The sequence below is a fragment of the Triticum urartu genome, chromosome 1A, assembly GCF_056163025.1.
Source record: "Triticum urartu cultivar PI428250 chromosome 1A, HENAU_Tu73, whole genome shotgun sequence".
In the NCBI taxonomy this organism is placed as follows: domain Eukaryota; kingdom Viridiplantae; phylum Streptophyta; class Magnoliopsida; order Poales; family Poaceae; genus Triticum; species Triticum urartu.
In genome coordinates this window covers 16531314-16544687 of record NC_141873.1, presented here as the reverse complement: position 1 = coordinate 16544687, position 13374 = coordinate 16531314, and the positions used below count along the sequence as shown (strand labels likewise).

Sequence of the window (13374 nt, the reverse complement as noted above, 5' to 3'; positions counted from 1 at the left end):
AGAAAGAATGCCGCCAATTCCTCTTGAATTGCTCGCATGCGATCTGGTGCTAGGAATTCATCCCGCATCCGAAACATCTAATTTGAAGAAGGGGGTCAATACATATATATGAATGAATGAAACTCAACACAAATGATGGTAATAAAATAAAATTCTGAATATTATTGCTTACGCACTTCATATTGTTTTTTAGTGTAGCCCCGCTCACAGGTCATGTGGCGGATGGACTCGCAAACGTAGTATCCACAGTAATTATTCCCGGCTTCCTGCCACAAGCACTTTACAAGAAATAGAGGTCAATCAAACTGATAAGCAAGCATGCTAAATGGTATTGATGAAACTAGCGCTTAAATCACTAGGAGATGCGCGGAACATGCTAGTAGTACTTACTTTCGGGTGTTTAAATTGCAGCTTCTTTGGCAGTACCAGAGCTTTTGAGGTGAATTTTTTACAAACCCTGCGAGACAAAGAAAACAATTACTTGATATCAGGAAGTGAACAAAGTTGCCGATATGGTGCGATAATGATCGATTTAACTTACTTCTCGAGCATTTGAGTCATGTCCGCATATTCCTGGGGATCTTTTCGTCTCGAGTCTAAGACGGTTACTAGTCCCTGCTCAAGCTTAATCTCTAGGAGAATATAGTGGAACCTGCGCACGCATGCATAACTCATCAATTACATTACTATAACCTCGACTAATAAGGGAAACTGAATATGCACAAGAAAGTAACACTCACTTGAAGTTGTAAGGAAAGAGTATTATAGCTTTGTTTTGATTTAATACCAACGGTCGTAGCAAGTTGGCCTCGGTATCTTTTTCCTGAAATTCAACCGGATATGCATCTATGAGATTTGTGTTAATGAACCCAATATCACCGATTTGTCTTTTCTTCAATTCGGCGACCTTCAATCTGCATAATATAATGAGGATAATTATAAATACATGCAATAAAAGAGCTGACCTATATATAAAGACTTAATGACAGAAGTAGTACTTACAGATAGTAGCAAGTGACTGTTAATTTATCGAGAGCCTTCTGATTGAAAAACTGGAAGAACTCCTCAAATGGAACATTCAACAAATCAGTTCCAACGAGGTCATGCTCCTCTTTAACTCTCAGCGTCAAAATATTCCTCCCCCCAGATTCTCTGCAGGTTTTCATGTACCAATCATGGAATCTTCGCATCATCATTGTTATAGATGTTTCATCTTTGACGAGAGGCTTCCCATACTCGTACTGTGTTCTTCCACCTCCAATAATTCATAATGTACATCGTCGAGCAGGTAATCTCCAAGATTGGTATAACCGGGCACCATCCTCGAATCATTAGCGATGATATCGCTAGACACCTTGAGCGGGGGGGGGGGGGCACGATTGGTTCGCTTGTTCGCCGAGCTAGGCAATTTTTTTCCCAGCTCGTCGTTCCGCTAACTTTTGATCACTGACGGTAGTTCCCGACCACTCTGCTTCGATAAATGACCTTTCAATAATGCGCTCATAGTTTCCTTTCGACGGAGACTTTGGTGGTTTCTTCAGGGCTTCCACAGTGCGCTTCGCTTTCACCAGATCTATCTTCTCCTCCGGAGGTGGATGTTTCTTTGCTTTCACCCCTTCAAAGAAGTTCGTCACTTCTTCTCACACGATCTTCTCGTTTTCCTCCGGGGTCCTCTCGTATGGTAACTTCTCTGGAGTCTTCAGAGAAGGACCGAATCTGTATTGCCTCCCGCCTCTGGTTGTACTGCTAGATGCCGGAGCAGACGGAGCCGCTGCGCATGTCTTCTTTCCTTGCTTATGAGGCGGAAGAGGAGGACTACGACGCGCCAGAGCAGCCGGAGCGGCGGCGGGTCTCTTCCTCCCTTGCTGACGAGGTGGAGTGCCACCACGCGCCGGAGAAGGAGGCTGAGTGCCCTGATCACTCGCCGGAGGAGGAGGCGCAGTCCCTTGACTTGCCAGAGGAGGAGGAGGAGACGGAGGCGTATAGTTCGGAAGGTTGATGAGCTCCTTCCGCCATAGGCATGGAGTCAACAGACAAGAACCCATCCGAGTCTCCCCTTCACTGGTAGGGTGGTCAAGCTCGAGGTCCTCAAATCCGTCCGTTATTTCATCCACCATCACCCTAGCATATCCTTCTGGAATCGACCGGCAGTGAAAACTTGCGCCAGGTTCAGGAGGTGCAACAGAGCCAACAGCCGCCTTGACTTTAAAGTTCATCCATTGTATCATAAGGTGGCAATTTTGAGACTCCGTGATTAAGTCCACGGGGTAGCTAGCAGGAGCCGTGAAGACAGGCTCCAGCTGCTGCAGCTGGGTGGAAGCCATGCTACTTCTCCGCTGAGATGGCAGGGTAGCTTCGAGGGAAGCTTCGGCAGGTCGCTTGCTGCAATCTGCTTCTCGTTGCTCTATCGCTTGTACCCTTGCGTGCAGCGCCTGAATTTGGATCTGCTCCACTTTCTTCCTCCTCTCCTGGCATTTGTAACCTCCTGCGTCCGGAAACCCAACCTTCCACGAAACGGAGCCTAGCGTGCCTTGTGTCCGTGTAGGGTGCTCAGGATTCCCGAGGGCCATTGTGAGCTCGTCGTTCTCTCTGTCTGGAACGAACGTCCCTTGCAGCGCTGCATCGATATACTGCCGAAGCTTCGTGACAGGTATTCGCAGTTGCTCATTCGTCCAAGGAACTTCCCTGATACAGGGTCCAAGGTTTCGCCAACCCCGAAGAACCAAGCCCGGCAACGGTCTGGCCAGTTCAATGTCTTTGGTTCGACCCCTTTATATTGCAGGTCATTCTCAGCAGGCTTTGAAGTAGCCACCTGACCCGGTGCGATGGTGAAGCTTCTTCTTTGCAGCATTTTTCTTGTTTGTCACTGACATCTCTTACTCTTGTTCGATGTCTTGTGGGCCACAAAGTCGTCCCACTGATCTCTGATCTTCTCATACCGGCCAGTGAATTCTGGTGTCTCTTCTTTGTCGACAAACGTTGTTTTCAGCTTATTCTTCCACCTCCTGAATAGTTCTGCCATCTTCTTAAGAGCATGACACTTGAGCAATTGCTCTATAACTGGCTTCTCCGGATCCTCCTCTGGCGGTAGGGTGAAATTTTCCTTCAGCGCGGTCCAAAGATCATCTTTCTGCATATCGTTGACATAATTTCTATTTTTTTTCTTCTTCTCCTCTATTCCTTTCTTCTTCTCCTTTTTTTTCCTTTTTTCCTCTTCTTATTTATTTCTCCTCTTCTTCCACTCCTCTTCTTCTCGTTTTTCTTTCCCTTCTTCCTAAACTAAACATAAACTAAAATAATCCTAAAACTAAACGAAGTTATCGGGAGGGGGTATATCGACAACGACATACCCAATAAAAAAATAAGAAGACGAAGAAGAAATAAAAAAAGGAGAAGAAGAAAGGAATAGAGGAGAAGATCGAAGAAAAAAAGAAGAAGAAAAGGCGGAGAAGAAGAAAAAAATAATACTGTTTTTTCTTCTTCTCCTCTATTCCTTTCTTCTTCTCCTCTTCTTTTTCTTTTTTTCCTCTTCTTATTTATTTCTCCTCTTCTTCCTCTCTTCTTCCTCTTCTTTCTTCCTCTTCTTATTTTCTTTTTTCCTCTCCTTCTTTTTCTTCTTCTTCCTTCTTCCTAGCTAGATATATAAAACTTTTCTAAAAATGTAACTTTTGCATATATAAAACTTTTTCTTCTTCTTCTTCTTCCTTCTTCCTTCTCTTCCTTCTTCCTAAATATATAAAACTTTTCTAAAAATGAAACTAACCTAAAATCGTCATATATATGAACAAAAAATCTAAAAAAAATAGGACATATAATCATATATATACACACATACATATACTCACACATAGAGGGCGACGGGGAGTGGAAGATTTTGGTCATGCCGGCGCCGCCCCCTTCCTCCCTGTTTTCCCCCACATATAATATGAAAAAAAACATCATATAAATGTGGGGGGAAAACAGGGAGGAAGGGGGCGGCGCTGGCCTGACCAAGGAGAGGTGCGGCGTGGTCGGGGCAAGGGTAGAGGCACGGTGTCGGGGTAGAGGGCGGCGACGGCGGCGTGGTCGATCTGGGCAGGGCGAGGGCGCGTGGGGTGGTCGGGCGGGGCAGGGGCGATGGCGGCGTGGTCGGGTCGAGGCGGCGGCGGCGTCGTCGGGGCGGGCCGACGACGGCGTGGCCGGGGCAGGGCGGCGGCGTCGACGGGACAGAGGGCGGCGACGGCGTCGACGGGGCGAGCTCGGGCAGCCTGGCAGCGGCGTCGGTGCGGGGCAACTGCAGAGATGAGTGTGAAAAACGCAAAGTGTTTTCTTATATACCCACACCTTTGGTCCTGGTTGGTGGCATCAACCGGAACTAATGCCCCCTTTCGTCCCGGTTGGTGCCACCAACCGGGACCAAAGGTCTCTTTTCAGCAGCCCAAAGGGCGGGAAGCGGCGGCCTTTGGTACCGGTTGCTGGCACCAACCAGGACAAAAGGGAGGACATTGGTCCTGGTTGGTGTCTTGAACCGGTACCAATGTACCACTTTCAGTACCAATGTATCACTTTAGTCCCGGTTGGTGGCACCAATCGGGACCAAAGGCCCTGTGCTGCCCGCGTCGCGGCCGAAAGTTTAGGCCCACCTCGCTAGTTGAGAGAGCTCGAGAGTGGTTTATAAGCGATGTTGCGCCAACCCTCTCGAGCTCCTCTCAACTGCAGGCTTTCGGGCCTAATTTGTCATGATGTGCTTGTGGGCCTACTGGGCCTCCTGCGGGCCTGAATCCTAGCCCATGGTTGGGTTTCTAGTCGTATTCAGGCCGTGGTGGCCTAGTAGGTGGCACTTTTTATTTTCTTTTTTGTTGCTTTATTTATTTTATTTTATTTCTACTTACAAAAAAAACTTACTGTTGCTATTATTATTTATTTTATTAAAGTTTATTTATTTTACTTTTATAAAGTATATTTTGTTTCTACTTCTTTATTTTATTAAATTTTATTTTATTTTATTTTATTTTGTTTCTACTTATTTATTGTATTAAATTTTAATTTAATTTATTTTGTTTCTACTTATTTATTGTATTAAATTTTAATTTAATTTATTTTGTTTCTACTTATTTATTAAAGCTTATTTAATTTAATTTACTAAAGTTTATTTTGTTTCTACTTATTTATTTTATTAAAGTTTATTTTATTTTATTTTGTTTTGTTTCAACTTATTTATTAAAGTTTATTTTGTTTCTTTCTGCTTTTCATGTTTTGAACATAAAATACTTTGATAATTTCAGTGGCATGAATTTTATATAATTTTAGTTTATAAAAACTTTTTAGTTCATTCCTTTTGCTATTATAGTTTTATAAATGGAATTTAGTTACAAAGGGATTTCATTTTTTAACTTATTTGAACTCCATAGTTTTTCTGTGTTCAAAATGCACCATTTAAAGCCACATCATTAATTTTCAACCCTTTCTGACTTCATTTGTTATTTTTCATGCATTTACTTATTATTTTGAGATATAAGACCCTGAAATTGAAAAGTATTTCAAATGAACTCTGAAAAGGTTGAAAATTGGCATGGTATCATCATTTCATTCACATAGCATGTGCAAGAAAGTAGAGAGGGTTACGGCAAAAACTGGATGCACTTCGTGCACAAAACGGGCAATCTCTTTCGAAGTATCAGGGTTTCATATGGAAATTCGTCTGTTACAAAGGGATTTCATTTTTTAACTTGTTTGAACTCCATAGTTTTTCTGTGTTCAAAATGCACCATTCAAAGCCACATCATCAATTTTCAACCCTTTCTGACTTCATTTGTTATTTTTCATGCATTTACTGGTTATTTTGAGCTATAAGACCCTGAAATTGAAAAGCATTACAAATGAACTCTGAAAAGGTTGAAAGTTGGCATGGTATCATCATTTCATCCACATAGCATGTGCAAGAAAGTAGAGAGGGTTACGGTAAAAACTGGATGCACTTCGTGTACAAATCGGACAATCTCTTTTGAAGTATTAGGGTTTCATATGGAAATTCATCTGTTACAAAGGGATTTCATTTTTTTAACTTGTTTGAACTCCATAGTTTTTCTGTGTTCAAAATGCACCATTCAAAGCCACATCATCAATTTTCAACCCTTCCTAACTTCATTTGTTATTTTTCATGCATTTACTGATTATTTTGAGCTATAAGACCCTGAAATTAAAAAGCATTTTAAATGAACTATGAAAAGGTTGAAAGTTGGCATGGTATCATCATTTCATCCACATAGCATGTGCAAGAGAGTAGAGAGGGTTACGGCAACAACTGGATGCACTTCGTGTACAAAACGGACAATCTCTTTCGAAGTATCAGGGTTTCATACGGAAACTCGTCTGTTACAGAGGGATTTCATTTTTTAATTTATTTGAACTCCATAGTTTTTATGTGTTCAAAATGCACCATTCAAAGCCACATCATCAATTTTCAACCCTTTTTGACTTCATTTGTTATTTTTCATGCATTTACTGATTATTTTGAGCTATAAGACCCTGAAATTGAAGGCAACATATAGCTCTCATGAATAGATAAGTGACCAAATTAATAGAAGTTCATCATCACATTAAAAACAAAGTACATACATAGTTCTCATTGAACAACATATAGCTCTCCAGAGCATCTAATTAAACCATACATTGAAACTATGTAAAACCTTTCAATGTAACAACAAATGCGATCATAATCACAACCAAGGTAAAAATTGATCCAACGGCATAATGATACCAAGCCTCGGTATGAATTGCATATTTTTTAATCTTTCTAGTATTCAACCGCATTGCATCCATCTTGATCTTTTAATCATCGACGACATCCGCAACATGCAACTCCAATATCATCTTCTCCTCCTCAATTTTTTTATTTTTTCCTTCAAGTAATTGTTTTCTTCTTCAACTAAATTTAACCTCTCAACAATAGGGTCGGTTGGAATTTCCGGTTCAACTACCTCCTACATAAATAAAATCTATGTAACATTGGTCGGCATAATCGTCATAAACAATAAATGAACCAAATAGTTATAAAAAGATAATATATATATACCACATCTGAATCATAGACAGGACGAGGGCCGACGGAGGCGGATAACAAAATCATCGCACTATATAATAACAAGCAATAATAAAAGTTAGAAAATTAGACAAGTATCTATGTAAAGTAAGAATTATTTTCTTTCAGAAAGAAGATAAGAACAAGAGGCTCACCACGGTGGTGCTGGCGACGAGATCGGCGCGGGTGATCGACGGCGGTGAAGACGGGGACGGGACGGGACGGACCGCTAAACCTATGCATATCTCGGGGAAAATGGAGCTTGGAGGTTGAGTTTCGAGAGAAGAAAGATTAACTAGTGTGGCTCGGGCATTTCATCAAACACCTCATGTGCATAGGAGGTGAGCTAGAGTACCCAAATGCCCTCTCGTCACGGGCCAGAAAAAACAGAGCACTGTGGAGTGCTTGGCTGTGGCGATGGGGTATATATAGGAAACTCATTTGTCCCGGTTCGTGGCTGGAACCAAGACTAAAGCCCAGCCTTCTGTCCCGGTTCAAGTCAAGAACCGGGACCAATGGTTGTGGGTCAGGAGCAAGGCCCATTGGTCCCGGTTCGTGCCTCGAACCGGGACAAATGGGTCCATACGAAGCGGGACCAATACCCACGAGGCCTCGGCCGGCCCCCTGGGCTCACGAACCGGGACGAATGCCCCATAGGTCCCGGTTCGTGAAAGAACTGGGACTAATGGGCTTGCCATGCCCGAACCAAGGCCCTATTTTCTACTAGTGGGCGTTCTCTATCAGTTTACCGAACCATGCATCTCAAGCAACTCTTGATGCAAGAACTGAATAGACATCCTTGTCATACCTGATAGATTCAGAAAGCCAAATTATGTGTCTGAAGAAAAAGAAACATTACTCAAGTCTGGCTGCTAATGTTTTTACGCCAAAAGTAAATGAATAAATAAATGGGCTGTAAATGAAAGCTCATGCACGACCAGCAATGTTCTCCTCTCCTCATCGAAGCATAAGCAAATAAGGAGTACAAGTATGGATTCAAGCAGTACAACTAATTATTCTAAATGTTATGAATTTGCTTTGATTTAGATGAAAAACATCCAGTTTTATGTAAAAATCATCCTAGTATGAATGAATCTTGTGTGTTTAAATATGCATCAAATTTGTTCCTTTTCGTTAAAATTCTTCCAAAATGAAACCGGACATATGCGAATAGCATTGGATGGCCGGATCCCGCATCCGTGTCCGCAGACGGATGCGGAAGGAAATATAAGGGTCAGGGTTGGAGATGCCCTAAGGACTAAACACATTGCAGATCCATAACACAGGAGACATATACGTTTTTTTGGGGGGGCAGGAGGAGATATATATATATGTTTAAAAATATCTCAACAACCAATTTTTTTATTTCAAAACACAACTTGATAACAGAATGACCAGAACATGCCCAGGAATAGGATTGCACGGGCTACGTACTGTGCTGCTAGTTAAAACATAGTACAGTAGAACCAAAGAGAACAGATGCAGAACCATGAATGCATGATTCAGCAAGGCAAATATACATGGGGAGTTGGACGCAACCACAGAGGCACCTTCTTCCTAGCCGCCACTCCCATGGTTTCTGTCATGTCCAGTTCACTAGGAAGAGTGCCATCCGGGAGACTCCAATCAAAATGAAATAGAAGGCTTGCAAGAGCTAGCTCAATAGTAGCGAGCCCAAATAGCATCCCGGGGCAAATCCGACGACCAGCGCCGAATGGTATGAACTCAAAGCTGTTGCCTTTGAAATCTCTGGCACTTGCCACAAACCTCTCAGGCACGAATTCTTCGGGCTCATCCCAGCATTCTGGGTCTCTAGAGATGGCCCAAACATTGACGAGAATGGTGGTGCCTTTGGGCACGTCGTAGCCGAGTATTCTGCAGTCCTCTCTGCACTCCCTTGGCACTAATGGCCCAGGAGGGTGCAGCCGCAAGGTCTCCTTGATGATGCATTGCAAGTAGCTCAGCTCACCTAGACCCTCTTCAGTAACCTTGTTTTGTCCCATGAAGGCTCCCCTGACCTCATCTTGCACCACACTGGCTTTGATGTTGTTCCGAGAGGCCTTTTTAGCGTTGATGGACCTTTTTAGCAGGAGGAGCGCTTCTTCCTCTGAACAAGTAGACCAGGAAGATATCATCGATGTGCTCTTGAGGGTGCAGGGAGAAGGAAAGGCCTCTCGGAACACCTCGGCTCTGCGCAGTGTGGTGCTCAGAGCGCACGCCAGCCTCGACGACGGGAACAGGTCGGGCAGGGCGACACCGCTTACAATCCCTACCGCCTCATCAACGTGTCGGAGCAAGGTGTCCTGCTCCGTGAACTGTCCACCCATGATCATGTGCACCGTCGTGTCTGTCAGGTACGCCGCCAGCATCTCGCTCAGATTCACGACCGGCTCTAGCGTAGCTGAGATGGACCGGATGAATCTATCCGTCTCCTCTCCCCTGATGGAGCCGAACGAGGCGATGCGCTTGGCACTCAGCAGCTCGAGGAAACAGATCTTGCGCATCTGCCGCCAGTGGTCACCGTACGGGGCAAAGACGATGCCCAGGCCATGCTTGCTAATGGCCTTGAGAGCTGAGGTCAGTGGCCTCGCGCAGAAGGTGGTGTCGTGCGTCTTCATCATCTCCTTGGCAGCCTCGGCGGTGGAAACGACGATGACCGGACGGTTCGCGCCGAACATGAGGAGCATGAGAGGGCCGTGTCGCCTTGATAGGTCTCGTAATGCACGGTGTGGGAGTGCGCCAAAAAGATGGTGGAGACTGCCGAAGACAGGTAGCTGCCATGGCCCTGGAGGGAGCTGCAGGCCACGGTTGTGACAACGAGAGGAAGCTAGGTAGTAGAACCGAATAATGTACACAAGAGGAAACAGAGCTAGCACTAGCATAAAGTAGGATGCATCATTCTCCATCGTGCTAGCTATGAATCTATAGTGACTACCGGGCCGTCTTATATAGTACTCCCTCCATCTCAGAATGTAAGACGTTCTTGTAAAAACATCTTAGGTTATGGGACGAAGGGAGTAGGATTTATGGATGATTCTAATCAACTAGAGGTTGCTTCGTTTTTTGTTTGCTTGTTGTGTGTCACGTATAGTATCTACTGGAACTAGTGTATAATACTACGAACAAGTTTGGTTCCGCAATTCTTCCCTGTTATCAGATTATTACAGCATGACATGATTCTATTAAATATGTTTGGTTGGTCCGACTCATACTGTCACATTCCAAAAGTTTGGACTACAAAATGTTTATAATCTAAAAATCGGAACCAACAGAATACTTTTGAATTTTTTTAATGGTAATTAAAACCTTTTTCTCTCCCATTGTTTTGTTCGGTCCTGTGTGAATTGTTCTTGTGTTGAGAATCCAGCAAAGGTCATCTTGTGAACCAACCCTCAACAATTTTCTAAAACCCTACTTTGGCCAAATCTCATATTTCCCAAAGTTTTGACTTAGCAAGAGCTAAAAATTCCGAGTTTCAATTAAAATATATGTATTTTAATGGGAATCTATGAAGTGCTACTCGCATCTACTTCCCTATAACAAATGAATTTGCACATGCTTCACCAGGATGAGTGTCGTCGGCTACACTGATGCAACCAAGGGCGGCGCGGCTGCTTCAACGACTTCAAAAGCTACCAGAATTATTTTGAAGTTGGCTTCATGAATGACGAGCAGACCGTGGTGTGGCACTCCCAGGCAAACGACGAAGACCAAGCCATTGATGAAGGAAGCCGGTGCGGGGTTACCATCTGGTGAGCGAGCAACGAGGGCGGCTGAGGCTTCCTTGCCATCCGGTGTTGAGAAAAGCTTGGCTTCCTTGCGTGATTCCGCGGCCGGTCGTGGGTTTGGATACCGGTTAGGCACTAATTAATTGCTAAAGAACTCGGAGGACTAATCTCTTAGATGGAAGGTCAAAAACACTCTTTTCAATATTTTATAAGAGGGGGTGTACCGAAGCACACCTCACTACAAAAAGAAATAGATTCACGTGAGGCCAGAACTGAACGCAAATCATGTGAGGATGGCTAGCAATTACTCCCTCCGTTCCGAATTACTTGTCATAGGTATGATATATCTAGATGTATTTTAGTTCTAGATACATCTATTTCTACAATGAGCGATTTGGAACGAAGAAAATAGTATTTAAAATGCGGTAGGGGCTTGATCATGCTTCCAGCAAATAGAGTTTTTTTAAAAGGAACTGAAGGCAACTATTTAAGGGTGGTTAGTAAGGAACAATTAGATGCATGAACTTGATCATGCTTCTTTTAGAATAATCCGGTCATGGAGTGGTCGAGCCGCCGGCTTGACTTGCAAGTACAGCGCAGCTCAATATCAACATGGGCTGCTGAAGAATAGAAAACAAATACTCATCTGGTCCTTTTTACTTTGCATATAAAAAATAATTATTTTTTTATTAAAAAATATCAACATGTACAATATCATATACTTCCTCCGTTTCATATTACTTGTCGCAGATTTAGTAGAAGTTGTACTAAATCAGCGACGAGTAATATGGAACGGAGAAGGGTCAGTTCGTTAATAACACACACACACATAGAGAGAGAGATATCTGTGTGCGCGCGCGCGCGCCGTATTTCAACTAGACTCTTTGGATGAAGTGGCTTACAATTAAATGAGAAAAGAGAGGATGTGGTATGATGATATTAAATGTTGTACTAGTTTGTGTCATGCATGGCAATTAATAAATCAACCTAAGATACTTACTTATGATACTATACATTACGGAAATGGTATCATATACATGATACTAGTATATGATACTCCCGTTTATGACCATCCTTAGCCATACGCGTAAAAACCCCTCTGTGACTCTTAGCATTGCTCTTTTAGAAATGCCCATTGGTTTGGCAAACAACATGTGCTGCTAAAAGAGTAGAGAACAAATATTATGTTGCCCGTTGTTTGGTTGTCCATCCGAATGAGAATTTGCCTACCCAAATGGCCGCGTTGGCCATCGATCAATATTAGTTATATCTTTATGTGATTGTGGGCTGGCCGATAAGAAATGCCCATTGACATGGCAGACGGTCACCGAATTTACCACTCGCTTATCCAAAATCTGACGTGTAGCAATTAGATGAAACTCATTCCATTTTCTACATATGCATGTTGAGTGGGTGAAAATGACAAATCTGACCATACCGTGATGACAATGGAAACAAAATGAACCCTGATGTGGACATGGATATGACGCCAAGGTGCGACAATTACGACTTCGATCGTCATCTACTTCAATTACTGTAGGTACTACAGCTATGACACGATGCAAATGCAACGACACCTTGGGCAGCCAAACTGCAGAACAAGTAGGCCAAGAATTTGTCATGGCAGAGACGTCTAATGCCAGAATACAGGCGATTGGGTCCTGGTGAACGGCGTCGATGCATGCATATGCCGCTCAAGTTGCCCTTGAGCTGCTGCTTCACGACGTGGACGTGTTTGGTGCTGCAACTTGGGTTCGCGTGGTGATCTTAAAAAAGAAAGGACGCCGATAACATCCACACGTGTGGTGAGAGCAACATTGCCCACACACGCTATAACACATAAATTATGTCACGTCACCGCATGCATACATGTAGGAATTTTTTTGGATTTCTAGTTTTTAAAATATTTTATTTCTTAAATAAAAAATCCGATTGAAGATCCGTTTTCATCACTAAATTCATCGCGACGAGATCTTCGAAACTACTCCCTCCGTTCTAAATTACTCGTCGCAGAAATGAATGTATCTAGAACTAAAATACATCTAGATACATCCATTTCTGTGACGAGTAATTTAGAACGGAGGGAGTAGATCTCATATCAATATGTTTCTGATGATTTTTTTGTTAAAAGTTGCCATGTCTATTGCACATGAATTGCTGTGGTGTTTACACTAAAATTGTCATGATATGTTTCAGCTATTTTGCTTCTACCTTTAAAAGTAATTTTGACATATTATAAAATGAGGAATTAAGAAACTAGACTTGCCATGAACCATAAACTAAAATTGACATGATACATGCACTTAAAATTGTCATGGTTCATACAAAAAATAATTTTCATGGTCAAAGTATTGGAATTACCATCGTCAAAATACTAAAATTGCCATGATCTATAAACTAAAATTGCCACATGGCAACTACAGTGTAAACATCATGACAACTTTTGGCTAAAAAAAATTTCATCGAAGCATATCAACATGGGATCTAGTTTTGAAGATCTCGTCACGGCGGATTTAATGGTGAAAACGGGTTTTTAATTGGAATTTTTAATTAGGAGATAAACCATTTTTTAGCTAAAAACCAAAA

The 13374-nt window shown here is 42.8% G+C and overlaps 1 pseudogene; it reads right to left on the bottom strand.

The window, feature by feature from the left end:
* Positions 1 to 8404: 8404 nt before the first annotated feature.
* Positions 8405 to 10029, bottom strand: LOC125537334 (desmethyl-deoxy-podophyllotoxin synthase pseudogene; annotated as a pseudogene).
* Between the last annotated feature and the right edge of the window lie 3345 nt (positions 10030 to 13374).